At 40.3% G+C, this 17,684-nt stretch overlaps 2 long non-coding RNA genes across 2 annotated transcripts in view; one reads left to right on the top strand and one right to left on the bottom strand.

Moving 5' to 3' along the window:
- The window catches only part of LOC134736441 (uncharacterized), a 208,306-nt gene extending 204,317 nt beyond the window's left edge, over window positions 1-3,989 (bottom strand). Inside the window, exon 1 of the long non-coding RNA XR_010120438.1 lies at window positions 3,879-3,989. This is a non-coding gene — a long non-coding RNA (uncharacterized lncRNA). The remainder of the gene's footprint in view (window positions 1-3,878) is intronic.
- Window positions 1-17,684, top strand: part of LOC134736440 (uncharacterized) — a 49,437-nt gene that overhangs the window by 4,548 nt on the left and 27,205 nt on the right. The window contains exon 2 of the long non-coding RNA XR_010120437.1: window positions 11,089-11,259. This is a non-coding gene — a long non-coding RNA (uncharacterized lncRNA). The remainder of the gene's footprint in view (window positions 1-11,088; window positions 11,260-17,684) is intronic.

Below are 17,684 nucleotides of genomic sequence, written 5' to 3'. Positions count from 1 at the left end.
AGGCTTATAAAGAGACTTTCTTTCAATTATGATGACAGATGTAAAGTGGTAGTCTCTTTATATTTTATTATTATCTGCATTTCACCACAGCTCCTGAATCTTTGACTTCTGAAGCTGTGTGGAGGTTTTTTATGTTTTTGTTTTTGTCAGTTATTGTTGGTTGTGGTGGTAATATCTGCTGCATTTCAAAAACCGCTCAAGACTGTAAGGAAAGAAGGAAAGCCCCTATAGCCACTGATGTTCAGAAATAAAATTCAGTCTACTTCAAACTAAGACTTTTCATGCAAAGACTCACAAGAGCTTCACACAAGTTGTGTTAATACTAGTGAGCCTTCCAAATATATGTCTGGAACATGCATTTGGACCACAGCAGTTAAGGAACTCACTCAAAATATGCAAAATCCAACTTCTGGCTCCTTGAACAATGCTTACATTGTTGCCATCAACCAGGTGATAATTCTCAGCTCAGAACTCTTCATAAGTTATCTTGCACTTTTAATGATTTATTCACACTGTGAATAATTTATTAGCTCAGTTTAGCTCATGAGGCGATAACAAAAATAGTCTGTCTCAAACTCAGTTTAAGCAAAGGTCAAGGAAATCTTAGAAATTTAGCTTTACTGAATCAAAGCAGCTGTACAAGCTTTTCCAATCAAGATGACAAAAGAGTTATCTACAGGCCAGGGCCCCTCCCGGACACTTTCTATTCTTATCTCCTGCGCCATTCACCACTGGGAGAAGCACAAGACCCGGTGTAAGTTCCCTGGTGGAACATTGTTTTCAATTAAAGATAAACAAAAACCTATTCCTTCCAGCTGGGGATACTTGACTCTCCCTATTTTTCCATGTGAGAAATGAGGCAGAAAGATCCTGTAGCTCTTCTAAAATGTCATGAGTGTTTTACTGGGATTGGCAGGTCTCCCTTCTGAAACGAGGACCGCTAGAGCTATGATGATTTGCTCCTTGCCTCTTTCCTGGCATCCGCCTACCTCACCGGCAGTCACGCAAAGACATATTGATCTTTCTACGGCTTGCTGGGCAGTGCACTGCAGTGGTCTTACAAAGATAAAAGGGATGATCAACTTGCCAAAATAGAAATTTCTGCCAACCTTAGAAGAGTCATGAGGAGGGGAAGAAAGAATAACAACTTGTGAACTAATGGAACCCCTTTAATATTTTTAAAGGCCTAGCGAACTCTTTTTTGGCACAGACAGATGGTTTTGCTTTGGGGACAGATCCATAAGGAGTAGACAATTTGGGTGTCTTGGCTTCTTGGGAAACCTAGGGTTAGAAAGTCCTTGAAGTTGAGTGTCACAAATTGGCCAGTCTGAGCTCATCTATAATATAGCTTTAACTAGATTTTCAATAATTTTTGCTGCATTTGGGTATTTTCTTTGTGAGAGAGACCCTGAGTAAAAACAGATAAAATCCATTTTAGACCAAATGTAGTCCTCAATCTTCACATTGCCCCTTCAGTCTGCTCCCAAAACAGATGCCAGAAGTTGGACTATTATCAGAACATTTGTTTTAGCTATGTGAGAAGTGGGGAGAAGAGGGGCAAACAATCCAAAGACCAGCCTAGGTAACAACATGCACCAAGGGAGAGGAGAGCAAGGCCTGGGAGAGGGTTGCAATATAAAAGCCCACATTGCCAGCTGAACACATTGAGACATATTTTCTGCCTGAAACAATAACAATCATAAATGAACTATTGTTAACACAAAAATACCAAATACTGGTAAGAGCTGTCATTTTGGTTTTCTTTAGACATGATAAATTACATTTGCAAATTAGTGTCTGATCTGAGATGACATGGAACAAATGGTAATATTTACATTCTGCACATTATGCTTGTCAGATTAAGCTGCAGTTGGCCAGTGTGGATATAAAGAGGCCTCGAGAGGCTTGCCTGCTAAACCAGCATGTAAATTGTCTCTAAACCATCCACACGCTCACATTTATTATCTCCTCAAACCAGCAACGGCCGTCCCATTTACATGTCAGTTTTGCCCAGTTAGGATAACTTGACCGAAGGAAAGAACTAGTGAAGAAGAACACCTCCAGCAAAGCATTCTAAAGTAGGAAGGACCACAAAACACAGTTTGTAAGATGCTGTCAAAGGCTTTCTATTTATTTAACACTTTAAGAAGGAGAGGCAGAGGAGGAAAGTATCATTTAAGTGCTTGTGACATGGAATGCATCATGGTGGGTCATATGTTATCCCATTTTATCCCCACAAATTTCCCTCTAATATGGGCATTATTATACCCAATTTACAGATATGGACATTGAAGATCAAAATGTTAACTAATTTGCTAGTACAGTTAGTGGGGACAGAGTTAATATTTGAATTAGGGAAACTGCCTCCAAAATCTTTGTACTGTATCCCTCGGGAAGAGTAGCCTTAACTAGAAATGTTGGAATAGGATGGCAGGTCATGGGGCTTTCTTGAGTATAGCCTAACAGAACACTGGGCTTCTATTGCCCCATCACTATATTGTGCAGAAATGCAGTGCAGGAAGGGTGTGGGGTATCACTGCTAAGCTTTGTCACTGGATGCAGAGCTGACAAAAAGCTCTTTCCATTTTCATCGTAAAAGCTGCAATGGAGGTTCAGGGAATCTCTGTGAAGCTGATTTGGTTTGACTTCATATTACTCTTGCGTTTAAGCCTCACAAACATGATATGCAAGATGGCCTGAGAAAAAAGAGGGTGACTTTTTTGCTCCCAAGGTTTGTGGGAGGAAAGAAGGAAGATAAGGCCGGGCGCGGTGGCTCAAACCTGTAAACCCAGCACTTTGGGAGGCCGAGGCGGGCGGATCACGAGGTCAGGAGATCGAGACCATACTGGCTAACACGGTGAAACCCCGTCTCTACTAAAAATACAAAAAATTAGCCAGGCGTGTTGGCGGGCGCCTGTAGTCCCAGCTACTCAGGAGGCTGAGGCAGGAGAATGGCGTGAACCCGGGAGGCAGAGCTTGCAATGAGCCAAGATTGCGCCACTGCACTCCAGCCTAGGGGACAGAGCAAGACTCCGTCTCAAAAAAAAAAAAAAAAAAAAAAAAAAAAAAAAAAAAAAGAAGGAAGATAACAGAAAGAACCAGTGCCATACTGTGTGCTTGTTTGATTTGATGGGTCACTTTCATAAACCCAATTCCAGAATTATTCACAAAGTGAATGTGTTGATCTTACTATTATCTGATATAAACCAAACAACAATTGGAAAAAGACATTTTGAGACATTTCAGGAAAAGTACTGTGGACCAGGCACAAGGTGACATCAATGAATTATTGTTGATAAAGGTAATATTGACAGTTAGGTAGGTAGGAAAATCCCCATTTTTCTAGAGAAATGGTCAGCGTATTTAAAGATTAAATGACATTGGAGGTAGGATTTCTTTTCAAATACTTCAGGAAAACAAACAAACAAACAATAGAAGTAGGAGTAAAATGGAAAATCTTGATAATTTTTAAATTTTGGTAATGAGTCTAAGAAGGTTTATTATATAATTCTCATTGTGTGTGTGTTTACAATGATTCATAATTTTTAAAAAATGCAGTGTCTTAAAATATAAAACTGATTCATTCAAAAACACACATTTAAAAAGCGACATGTTTTAAAATGTGTTTGAATCTTGGGCTTCACCAAGTTTACTAGACCAGAGTAATTAGTAGACAGCCCTGGGAAAGCCTGCAGCAAAATTCTGCAGTCTGTCAATACCTGGGGGTTGTTTCTTAACAAGAATCCTTATAGAAGTAGCTATTACGACATGAGGAAGGAAGTGCTAAAATTGCCAGTGTTAAGAAGACATGTTTAACTCCCTGCTCAGGGAAAGAGGTCTGTAAACTACAGAAAAGATGGTGTTACTATAAATCATACCTTAGGATCCATCCTTGCTGTGGGAAGCTAGTGCTGCACAGTGTGCCTTCTGTTGGTCTAATTCTCAATCAAAGCCAGGATGTGAGTTTACTTTGCTTGCAGAGGGATTTTCACATGATCCATAGGGGTCATGAAAGGTACCTGGGGAAGAGGGGATATGAGCTGAGAAATGGACTCTCTAGACAAAGATTATACTTGCTATCCTGCCAATAGCATTCACATTACCAAGAGAGTAGCTCACACTTAGGCTACACTGAACCTGGCATCCCGAGCCTGCTCTCCAAGGACAGGGCAAGGTGGGAACTGCAGAGAGGAGGTGCTGAGCAGCAGCCTTGGTCCCCAACACATTATGTTTTCAAAACGTTTGATTTAAAAAAATAAATAAAAGCATCTGTTTAGTTGAAATTTATAGAACACCAGTTCACTTCAATGCTGAGAAAAAGTCTAGTAAGATGGTCCTCAGAAAGATCTGGACGAAGTGAGCAGGCAGAAGAGACCACACTGTGACAGGGACTTATGACTATACAAAGTGTTTCTCAAAGGGTGGTCAAGAAGGCACTGCCTGAATCGGAATCACACGGGATGCTTCTTAAAAATACAGCTTCCCTGACATTTCCCCAGACCTACTGTATCACAGTCTCAGGCATGGGACCCAGGAACCTGAATTTTAAACAAACTTCCCAGATTCTCCCATGAAATAAAGCTTGAAAACTGCTGTTTATCCTTTTTGCCTTCACTTGCATCTTTGCCACTCAACATGCATCCATTTCTCCCTCCCTCCCTGGGAATTCTTTTTGATGATGGTTCCTTGGGTTCCATCTTTGTAGTTTGGTAGTGCCTGCTCACTATATTTTCCCATAAGTTGAACTCACAGATTCCTCACTGGAGAGACTGCTTGGTATAGGGCAGGCATTCAATGTTTGTTTACCAAATGAGGAAATGAATGCTTGTTTCTGACTCATACTTCTTAGTACTTAATGCCAGCTCTCTTATTCCAGGAATTTTACAACAGGCATTTTTGCAAAATTTCTCTTCTCCTTCATCCTCAACAAAAGTATTGAAACATTCTTTACACGTTAGGGACAAGATCAGAAGCTGCCACTTTCCTCCATGCCATTAGGAAACAATCAACACGGTTATCTTTGAAAGGTAATGTATAGACTTGGAAATTGCAAGGAAGAACTGCAAACATAAGATGATTTTAACTAAATCTAGAAATAGGTGAGCTGAAAAATTTTTTAAAATTGGTTTTTGTTATTTATGCTCCATATGTTTACAAAAAAAAGATTGGGGTGGTTTTTGATAATAGACACATATTCAAATGGATCTTCTGAGAAACTTAAAAGATCAGAAGTCCACTTATTCTTCGCCAGTGATATAGATCAGCAGAATCAGGTCTGTGGTTTGCTTAGAGGAAGCTTGGCACAGAGCTTGATGGGTTGTCTGGCAAACCTTTGCTTTTGCAATTTGGGAACGATAAAGTACAGTCATTTTAAAATATAAGGTAGACTAACTTTCAGTCTAACCTATATGAGTTGTATCTGACCAGCTAATTAAGATGGAATGAATTCAATATTTTATTAATATGAGTGAGCTTAGGAAGTTGTTTGCTTCCTTTTCTAGTCTCTTTTGTCTTCCCAATAGTATTGTCATTCTGGCCAAGACACATTGCTCATGCATGGAACAGTCATGACTCATTTCAAACTTCTAATGGCCTTCTGGTATCCATTAGAACAAAAAGCTTAATAGAAAGCAACTAAAGAAATTAGAGAAGGCTTTTATATACGTCCACTCTCCTTATCTTGTATCTTGCCATTCCAGTCTTGTGTACCTACCATTAGACTCAATCAATAAGTTTAGCATTCACTTCGAATCCAGTCTAAAGAATCCAAATCAAAAGACATTAATTATTTCATTGATTTCTGGCTAGTGATAAATGAAAAGTTCATCATATGCTTGTAGGAAAAAAATCTTCCCAGTCCAATTTTCCTGTGGTTGGAATCTTATTGGAATTACCGCCAACATTTATATTCAAATCCTAAAATGTTTATAATAGCTATCTGTATAAAATAAAATTGAGAAATTTGCTCTGTGGAACTAGAACACCAAAGAATGTGCATACACCTTTGCAACAGGAACATATACATTGAGACCTACCAGATGGCTCTTATCAAGAGGCCAAGTTAAGGAAGACTGAGTTTTTGCTACATATGAAAATTAAATACAAAATCATTCCTCTGAATAAAAATCAATCATCTGAGCTCTTCCCCCAGCAAAGTTACATTGTTGACATATAGAGTTTGAATTGGGTCAGATTCTCCTGGTTTTGTTTACTATTAAGCAACAATTAACAAATTTGGCTAATATATGAAATAAAATTTATTGGAGAGACAGTGGGCAGTTGAGAAAAAAGTTTGAAAGGCCAGAGGATACGGCTCAGAAACAGGATAGGAACTAGAACAAGCATAGGATGGCACTGGCATTTAGTCAAAAGGAAGTGCTCAACTATCTGACATAGATAAATTTTCTTTACTAACAGTAAAAAACAAATGCCTTTTAGCCATTTTACCCCTCACTCACCTCCTCCATCATCTTTGCAATTTGACTAATGATTGATCAATTAGGGAGAAAAAAATCTGATTGGTCTAGTTTGGACTATATGACTCCCTCTTGGTTAGGGGAGGTCAGGATATCTTGCTTTACTTCCCCACCAAGACACAAAATGGAATTGGCATACTATTGGAGGGGCAGATAATGTTAAGGGACAAAAATACCAACTAATTTTATTAAAGTGCTTGGTGCATTCTTGATTTGGACTTCATCATTGAAATTGTTCAGAAATTTTTGTAAATCTTTACATGGATGCAATTTTCTTCAGTTCCTTAAGGAGGCCCAAGTCATAAAATGGCTAGATCTACTAGAAAGCATTGATTTTGAGAATGTTTTTTCTCCAAAATCGAAGTATCTTCACAATTAAGTAATCTCAGCACTGGAAATCTTTGCACTTAGTTTTTTAAAAATGGCATTTAAAATTGGTCCAACAGAGAAAAAGGAAGTTTCATTTTGTTGGAATTAATGTTTGGAATTCATGTTTGTCAAGATGATAAGAATTAACTCCTCAGAGTTTCAAAGATAAAGTTTATCTAGGAGGTGGATCAGGGCTCCCAACCATCCTTCATCCCTTTGTCCCAGCTTGCCTAGCAAAACCCAACCCTGGGTGAATATGATCTCCTCCCGTCTCTGTGTACCTGCAGACAGACATGGAATAGTTCTTAAAGAAGCAGACCAGTTCATGACTACCGACGTCCTGTGCCATCCTGGCATCACCATTCTTGGTCAGTTCACCCTCTGTTCTCTATAATGACTATATAAAAACTTCTCTGCTTTCTTCAGACTTCCACTACTCCCTTCTCACTCTCAACCATCAGATAAAAATTCCCTCATATGCAATTTATTGATATGTACTTGATTTTGTGAGCAGGATATAACCCTACAATTATTCATGCACAGAATCATCGGGTCAGCACACAACACAATTCTCTTCTATAATTCCCAACTGAGGACGGAGGTGGAGAGTGAGGGCATTCTGTTTCCAAATGGCCCATAATGTATTTTAGATAAAAGTAAATGTTTCTACAGTAAATAAGTGTAATGATCAATCATGATACAAATCCCTAAAGAATGCCCAATTCCATTTATTCATATTTGAAGCTCATTAAAAGACCTTCAGCTTATAATTTGATATTGGGTTTATGAGTCAATTCTTCTATGTCTTGAGACAAACAATTCATGACAGCCTGATCCCTACTGTAGAAATGATAAAACCAAGACCTTTAAGTTGCAGAGCTGTGGGCTAGATCCTAGATCTGAGATGGTTGCCAAGTTATATGACACCCTGTGAGTCTTGGCATAGTACAGTCAACTAGTCAACTGATCTTACCTGCTTTTGTTGCAGGCATTAAGCAGTTTTTCTGATTATCACTTTTAGGAATGGTCTGACTCAGAACATCAACTCTGGCTTTCTAAAGGGCAATACATTAACCTCCCTTCTGGTTAGTACTGATTACTGCCTGTAAGGAGAGCCCAAATGTTATTTATTTTATTTCCTTTGCTATTTCCAGTGAAGGTGATGGATGTCTCCCCTTCTGAGTGTCATTCTAAAGTGAGAAAGAGTAGGTTGTAGTTAGTGAAAGTTTCAGATTCATGCACATTATAGCCTTGCTGACTTGCCTTTCAGGGTCATCTCAAAGTAAAATTTTATTTCTCAGTCAGTGTCTGATTTAAGCTTAGAGTCATGTCTCCAAGGCAGCTCTCCCAGAGACCCCTAGAGTACTGGTGCTGTACTTCAGGTAAGCACATCTCAGGAAGTATTATAATGAATGACTTACCTCTTGGGTAAGGATGGGTACTATACTTAGCTTTCAAACGCAGCACAGTTGTAGATCAACATATGTTTGTTAAATAAATGAATGGAGTGTGATCTGACTCAGCACAGGAGACAAAGGAGTGATCAAAATGAGTTTTTGAAGTCTCTTATACTTTTATCTTAGGATGGAATTATGAATCTAAGGAACATAACTCTGGCTCTGTGTTGCAGGTAAATGAAGCGACACTTTTTAAAACAAAAATACCATTAACACAGGTCTACTAAAATCAGTTATTCTTTCACTGTGACTGACATTTAGTGAGAACAGCAAGTTTACATGTTTGTACATGTGTTTAGCTTTGACCTCTTCACCAAAACATATAAATGAGTCACTGCATCCTCACAAGACATTCTTAATCTATGGTAGACGTTTTATACAGGGTCAATTTAGCTAAGCTATAACTAGATGTCTCCAAATTCCTATGCTATATGGTTCCTCATTAAGGCAGGGCCACAAGAGACCTTTGCAGGAGATTTGGAAGATGAAAGTGCAACAGGTGTTACACCCTGAAGGTTAGTGGAGAGCCATGTGCTGTTGTAACTTGCCTCTGTTGTCACCTGTGTGCTTGCTCACCTTGTCATGTTGGGGCAGCAGCCAGGCCCACGGATCCCCCTGCTGAATATCCTCCTACAATTTATCCAAGTTACGGTCCCACTGCATGTACAGCTGCATGGTGAAGAGCACTGGCTTCTTCTGCAAGCCTCCTAGGCATGGAGGTTGAAGGTTGGCAGTGTCTGAATGTTTGTTTCCCCACAAAATTCATATGTTGAAATTCTAACCCATGAAGAATTCTCACCCCTACTACCCCAAGGAGACGATATTAGGAATGGGGAAGTAAGGAAGGAAATAGATCATGAGGGTGGAACCCTTTTGAATGGTATTACTGCCCTTATGAAAGAGACCCCAGAGAGCTGCCTTTTTTTTCTTCCACCATGTGCATACACAAAGAGAAGGTGTCACCTATGAACCAGGAATGGGCCCCTCACCAGACACCCAATTGTTGGGACCTTGAACTGTACTTCCCAGCCTTCTGGTCTGTAGGAATGTATTGCTGTGTATAAACCACTCTGTCTGTGGTATTTTGTTATAGCATCCCAAGCAGACTAAGACAGCAGTGGTGAGAGATGGGTACAGATTCCAATTTGCCTAAAAAATATCTAGTCTGTCTTCCCTGGTTCCAGATTTTCCTTGCTCTCCTCCACTTCACGTCTATATTTTTGTCTCAACAGCTGGCCCTGCTGGCCTGCAGGGACGTTAAGGCCCACACCAGATGCCAAGGCAATTATTTTCCATGCAATTCTTCACCACCTCCCATGATTGCTTGAGCTCTATTCTCTACAATGAATTTCTAATTGTCAGTCACTCAGAGTTGTCCTATTTCTAACTGATATGCCTGCATGAGCATTACCTTGTCTTACTGAAGTCACTCTATTTAATACATAAAGATTAAAACAGAATTAGGAGATAGACGGCCTGTGAAGAACACTCCACAGTTTATCAAGATATAAGTAGTTGCTCATTGCCTTAGTCTGTTTGGTAGCTTACAAACAACAGAAATTTCTTTCTCTCAGTTCTGGAGTCTAAAAAGTACAAGATCAAGCTGCTAGCAGATTCAGTGCCTGGGGAGGGCCTGCTTCCTAGTTCGCAGATGGTGTCTTCTCACTGTGTCCTCACATAGTGGAAAACAACAAGGCAGCTGCCTGGGGCCTTTGTTATAAGGACACTAATTCCATTAATGAGGGCTCCACCCTCATGACCTAATCACCTTCCAAAGGCCCTACCGCCCACATTTCTGATTAGCCTTCAACATATAAATAACAGAGGAATGCAAATATTCATACTATAGCATATATCTTTTGTAATCCTCCTTTTGATAAAAGTAATTGCTAATTAGGAGTCAATAGAATCATTTAAATTTTATGCAGGACTTATAAGGCTGCAGCATTCATATAAAGTAGCCATTTTCAATATGTAATGAATAATTGATCCACTCATATGGAGCCCTTCTTGACTCAGTCCAGATGGGATTTAGAGTAGTCCAGTGTAATATAGTATGTCACCGAGAATAAAAATGTAAAATACACCGCATCTGAAGAATTTTTAAGTCATTAAAAGCAGAGGAAATTAATTGTATAAGCCAATTAAACTTAAATATTCTAATAACAGATCCCTGAAAACTAAGTCAGGTTATGTGAACTTTGTTCTATTTTCCTATTCTAACGCCATTCAAATGTGAAAACCAAAGACTTATTCAGTAAATGGATCAATAATCACCTTTCTGTGCCATCATAGTCCACACACGTAATTTTCCTTAAAATTAAAGGCAGAATAAAACAAAGAATAAAACCATAAGTTTTATGGGCACTTTTTAAACTCACACTTAAACTGCCTTCTCTCTGCTTGAGAGAAACATGGTCTCACATATTAAGAGCTCACCAATTCCTGCCTTGTCCAATTCCATTTTTCCTTCCAGCTTCCACTGTTGTTAGCCATCCTCCTCTAGTCTGCTTCCTTGAAAACTGGGACTGGTTCTCATAACTTTCTGTTACCAAAGTTCCTTGCAAATAGGGGGTGTTTAAAAAACAATTTCTATGATGAGGAGGATGTCACGTCTACCTGGGCCACAGTTCTACTATCCACCCATTATGAGGCAAGTAGGGCATATTAAACAAAACATAAGATTTGAGATTTCTTCTAGAACTAGCACTTCCATTTTCACGAACTTCTTTCTCAGGGCCTCTCTTTTTTCTTCCCCCTAAGATAATTCCAATTATTCTTTACAGTTCATAGAACAGAGTCCTCCTGTGAAATCTACTACAGTACATTTCAGCATGCAATGCAAAAGAGAGCTGACAGAAGGGTGGAGCCAAGATGGCCAAATAGGAACAGCACCGGTCTACAGCTCCCAGCGTGAGCGATGCAGAAAACGGGTGATTTCTGCATTTCCATCTGAGGTACCAGGTTCATCTCACTAGGGAGTGCCAGACAGCAGGCGCAAGACAGTGGGTGCAGTGCATCATGTGAGAGCCGAAGCAGGGCGAGGCATTGCCTCATTTGGGAAGCACAAGGGGTCAGGGAGTTCCCTTTCCTAGTGAAAGACAAGGGTGACAGACGGCACCTGGAAAATCAGGTCACTCCCACCCTAATACTGCGCTTTTCTGACGGGCTTAAAAAACGGCACACTGAGGCCGAGGCGGGCGGATCATGAGGTCAGGAGATCGAGACCACGGTGAAACCCTGTCTCTACTAAAAATACAAAAAAATTAGCCGGTCGTGGTGGCAGGCACCTGTAGTCCCAGCTACTCAGAGAGGCTGAGGTAGGAGAATGGCGTGAACAAGGGAGATGGAGCTTGCAGTGAGCCGAGAATGAGCCACTGCACTCCAGCCTGGGTGACAGCGAGACTCCACCTCAAAAAAAAAAAAAAAAACAGCACACCAGGAGATTATATCCTGCAACTGGCTCGGGGGGTCCTATGCCCACGGAGTCTCGCTGATTGCTAGCAGAGCAGTCTGAGATCAAACTGCAAGGCGGCAGCGAGGCTGGGGGAGGGGCGCCCGCCATTGCACAGGCTTGCTTAGGTAAACAAAACAGCCGGGAAGCTCGAATGGGGTGGAGACCAGCTAAAGGAGGCCTGCCTGCCTCTGTAGGCTCCACCTACGGGGACAGGGCACAGACAAACAAAAAGACAGCAGTAACCTCTGCAGACTTAAATGTCCCTGTCTGACAGCTTTGAAGAGAGTAGTGGTTCTCCCAGCACGCAGCTGGAGATCTGAGAATGGGCAGACTGCCTCCTCAAGTGGGTCCCTGACCCCCGAGCAGCTTAACTGGGAGGCACCCTCCAGTAGGGGCAGACTGACACCTCACATGGCTGTGTACTCCTCTGAGACAAAACTTCCAGAGGAACGATCAGGCAGCAGCATACATGGTTCACGAAAATCCACTGTTATGCAGCCACCGCTGCCGATACCCAGGCAAACAGGGTCTGGAGTGGACCTCTAGCAAACTCCAGCAGACCTGCAGCTGAGGGTCCTGTCTGTTAGAAGGAAAACTAACAAACAGAAAGGACATCCACACCAAAAACCCATCCGTACATCACCATCATCAAAGACCAAAGGTAGATAAAACCACAAAGATGGGAAAAAAACAGAGTAGAAAAACTGGAAACTCTAAAAATCAGAGCACCTCTCCTCCTCCAAAGGAACGCAGCTCCTCACCAGCAATGGAAGAAAGCTGGATGGAGAATGACTTTGACGAGTTGAGAGAAGAAGGCTTCAGACAATCAAATTACTCCGACCTACAGGAGGAAATTCGAACCAACGGCAAAGAAGTTAAAAGCTTCGAAAAAAAAATTAGATGAATGGATAACTAGAATAACCAATGCAGAGAAGTCCTTAAAAGACCTGATGGAGCTGAAAACCAAGGCATGAGAGCTACAGGATGAATGCAGAAGCCTCAGTAGCTGATGCAATCAACTGGAAGAAAGGGTTTCAGCAATTGAAGATAAAATGAATGAAATGAAGCGAGAAGAGAAGTTTAGAGAAAAAAGAATAAAAAGAAATGAACAAAGCCTCCAAGAAATATGGGACTATGTGAAGACCAAATCTACGTCTGATTGGTGTACCTGAAAGTGACGGGGAGAATGGAACCAAGTTGGAAAACACTCTGCAGGATATTATCCAGCAGAGCTTCCCCAATCTAGCAAGGCAGGCCAACATTCAGATTCAGGAAATACAGAGAATGCCACAAAGATACTCCTCAAGAAGAACAACTCCCAGACACATAATTGTCAGATCCACCAAAGTTGAAATGAAGGAAAAAATGTTAAGAGCAGCCAGAGAGAAAGGTCGGGTTACCCACAAAGGGAAGCCCATCAGACTAACAGCTGATCTCTCAGCAGAAACTCTACAAGCCAGAAGAGAGTGGGGGCCAATATACAACATTCTTAAAGAAAAGAATTTTCAACCCAGAATTTCATATCCAGCCAAACTAAGCTTTATAAGCGCAGGAGAAATAAAATCCTTTACAGACAAGCAAATGCTGAGAGATTCTGTCACCACCAGGCCTGCCCTAAAAGAGCTCCTGAAGGAAGCACTAAACATGGAAAGGAACAACCGGTACCAGCCACTGCAAAATCATGCCAAACTGTAAAGACCATTGAGGCTAGGAAGAAACTGCATCAACGAATGAGCAAAATAACCAGCTAACATCATAATGACAGGATCGAATTCACACATAACAATATTAACTTTAAAGGTAAATGGACTAAATGCTCCAACTAAAAGACACAGACTGGCAATTTGGATAAAGAGTCAAGACCCATCAGTGTGCTGTATTCAGGAAACCCATCTCAAGTGCAGAGACACACACAAACTCAAAATAAAGGGATGAAGGAAGATCTATCAAGCAAATGGAAAACAAAAAAAGGCAGGGGTTGCAACCCTAGTCTCTCATAAAACAGACTTTAAACCAACAAAGATCAAAAGAGACAAAGAAGGCCATTACATAATGGTAAAGGGATTAATTCAACAAGAAGGGCTAACTATCCTAAATATACATGCACCCAATACAGGAGCACCCAGATTCAAAAAGCAAGTCCTAAGTGACCTACAAAGAGACTTTGACTCCCACACAATAATAATGAGAGACTTTAACACCCCACTGTCAACATTAGACAGATCAATGAGACAGAAAGTTAACAAGGATACCTAGGAATTGAACTCAGCTCTGCACCAAGCAGACCTAATAGACATCTACAGAACTCTCCACCCAAAATCAACAGAATATACATTTTTTTCAGCACCACACCACACCTATTCCAAAATTGACCACATAGTTGGAAGTAAAGCACTCCTCAGCAAATGTAAAAGAACAGAAATTATAACAAACTGTCTTTCAGACCACAGTGCGATCAAACTAGAACTCAGAATTAAGAAACTCACTCAAAACTGCTCAACTACATGGAAACTGAACAATCTGCTCCTGAATGACTACTGGGTATATAATGAAATGAAGGCAGAAATAAAGATGTTCTTTGAAACCAATGAGAACAAAGACACAACATACCAGAATCTCTGGGACACATTCAAAGCAGTGTGTAGAGGGAAATTTATAGCACTAAACGCCCACAAGAGAAAGCAGGAAAGATCCAAAATTGACACCCTAACATCACAATTAAAAGAACTAGAAAAGCAAGAGCAAACACATTCAAAAGCTAGCAGAAGGCTAGAAATAAGTAAAATCAGAGCAGAGCTGAAGAAAATAGAGACACAAAAAACCCTTCAAAAAATTAATGAATCCAGGATCTGGTTTTTTGAAAAGATCAACAAAATTGATAGACTGCTAGCAAGACTAATAAAGAAGAAAAGAGAGAAAAATCAAATAGACGTACTAAAAAATGAAAAAGGGGATATCACCACCAATCCCACAGAAATACAATCTACCATCAGAGAATACTACAAACACCTCTATGCAAATAAACTAGAAAATCTAGAAGAAATTGATAAATTCCTGGACACATACACCCTCCCAAGACTAAACCAGGAAGAAGTTGAATCTCTGAATAGACCAATAACAGGTTCTGAAATTGTGGCAATAATCAATAGCTTACCAACCAAAAAGAGTCCAGGATCAGATGGATTCACAGCTGAATTCTACCAGAGGTACAAGGAGGAACTGGTACCATTCCTTCTGAAACTATTCCAATCAATAGAAAAAGAGGGAATCCTCCCTAACTCATTTTATGAGGCCAGCACCATCCTGATACCAAAGCCTGGCAGAGACACAACCAAAAAAGAGAATTTCAGACCAATATCCTTGATGAACATTGATGCAAAAATCCTCAATAAAATACTGGCAAACCGAATCCAGCAGCACATCAAAAAGCTTATCCACCATGATCAAGTGGGCTTCGTCCCTGGGATGCAAGGCTGATTCAACATATGCAAATCAATAAACGTAATCCAGCATATAAACAGAACCAAAGACAAAAGCCACATGATTATCTCAATAGATGCAGAAAAGGCCTTTGACAAAATTCAACAACCCTTCATGCTAAAAACTCTCAATAAATTAGGTATTGATGGGACGTACCTCAAAATAGTAAGAGCTATCTATGACAAACCCACAGCCAATATCATACTGAATGGGCAAAAACTGGAAGCATTCCCTTTGAAAACAGGTACAAGACAGGGATGCCCTCTCTCACCACTCCTATTAAACACAGGGTTGGAAGTTCTGGCCAGGGCAATCAGGCAGGAGAAGGAAATAAAAGGTATTCAATTAGGAAAAGAGGAAGTCAAACTGTCCCTGTTTGCAGATGACATGATTATATATCTAGAAAACCCCATTGTCTCAGCCCCAAATCTCCTTAAGCTGATAAGCAACTTCAGCAAAGTCTCAGGATACAAAATCAATGTACAAAAATCACAAGCATTCTTATACACCAATAACAGACAGAGAGCCAAATCATAAGTGAAGTCCCATTCACAATTGCTTCAAAGAATAAAATACATAGGAATCCAACTTACAAGAGACGAGAAGGACCTCTTCAAGGAGAACTACAAACCACTGCTCAATGAAATAAAAGAGGATACAAACAAATGGAAGAACATTCCATGCTCATAGGTTGGAAGAATCAATATCGTGAAAATGACCATACTGCCCAAGGTAATTTATAGATTCAATGCCATCCCCAGCAAGCTACCAATGACTTTCTTCACAGAATTGGAAAAAACTACTTTAAAGTTCATATGGAACCAAAAAAGAGCCCACATTGCCAAGTCAATCCTAAGCCAAAAGAACAAAGCTGGAAGCATCACACTACCTGACTTCAAACTATACTACAAGGCTACAGTAACCAAAACAGCATTGTACTGCTACCAAAACAGAAATATAGACCAATGGAACAGAACAGAGCCCTCAGAAATGATGCCCCATATCTACAACTATCTGATCTTTGACAAACCTGACAAAAACAAGCAATGGGGAAAGGATGCCCTATTTAATAGATGGTGCTGGTGCTGGGAAAACTGGCTAGCCATATGTAGAAAGCTGAAACTGGATCCCTTCCTTACACCTTATACAAAAATTAATTTAAGATGGATTAAAGACTTAAATGTTAGACATAAAACCATAAAAACCCTAGAAGAAAACCTAGGCATTACCATTCAGGACATAGGCATGGGCAAGGACTTCATGTCTGAAACACCAAAAGCAATGGCAACAAAAGCCAAAATTGACGAATGGGATCTAATTAAATTAAAGAGCTTCTGCACAGCAAAAGAAACTACCATCAGAGTGAACAGGCAACCTACAGAATGGGAGAAAATTTTTGCAACCTACTCATCTGACAAAGGGCTAATATCCAGAATCTACAATGAACTCAAACAAATTTATAAGAAAAAAACAAACAACCCCATCAAAAAGTGGGCGAAGAACATGAACAGAAACTTCTCAAAAGAAGACATTTATGCAGCCAACAGACACATGAAAAAATGCTCATCATCACTGGCCATCAGAGAAATGCAAATCAAAACCACAATGAGATACCATCTCACACCAGTTAGAATGGCCACCATTAAAAAGTCAGGAAGCAAAGATGCTGGAGAGGATGTGGAGAAATAGGAACACTTTTACACTGTTGGTGGGACTGTAAACTAGTTCAACCATTGGGGGAAGTCAGTGTGGCGATTCCTCAGGGATCTTGAACTAGAAATACCATTTGACCCAGCCATCCCATTACTGGGTATATACCCAAAGGACTATAAATCATGCTGCTATAAAGACACATGCACATGTATGTTTATTGTGGCACTATTCACAATAGCAAAGATTTGGAACCAACCCAAATGTCCAACAATGATAGACTGGATTAAGAAAATGTGGCACATATACACCATGGAATACTATGCAGCCATAAAAATGATGAGTTCATGTCCTTTGTAGGGACATGGATGAAGCTGGAAACCATCATTCTCAGTAAACTATCGCAAGGACAAAAAACCAAACACCGCATGTTCTCACTCATAGGTGGGAATTGAACAATGAGAACTCATGGACACAGGAAGGGGAACATCACACTCCGGGGACTGTTGTGGGGTTGGGGGATGGGGGAGGGATAGCATGAGGAGATATACCTAATGCTAAATGACGAGTTAACGGGTGCAACACACCAACATGGCACATGTATACATATGTAACAAACCTGCACATTGTGCACATGTACCCTAAAACTTAAAGTATAATAATAATAAAATAAAATAAAAAAAGAGAGAGCTGACAATGGGATTTGTTTTGCCTGGATAGGTGAACACCTGCCAAGGACTAAATGCCTACCATCAGCTGATGCATTCAGAGCAGTGTGGCACCACCACAAAGGCC

The sequence above is a fragment of the Symphalangus syndactylus genome, chromosome 4, assembly GCF_028878055.3.
Source record: "Symphalangus syndactylus isolate Jambi chromosome 4, NHGRI_mSymSyn1-v2.1_pri, whole genome shotgun sequence".
Taxonomy (NCBI): domain Eukaryota; kingdom Metazoa; phylum Chordata; class Mammalia; order Primates; family Hylobatidae; genus Symphalangus; species Symphalangus syndactylus.
This window is presented reverse-complemented; position numbering and strand designations above follow the sequence as displayed.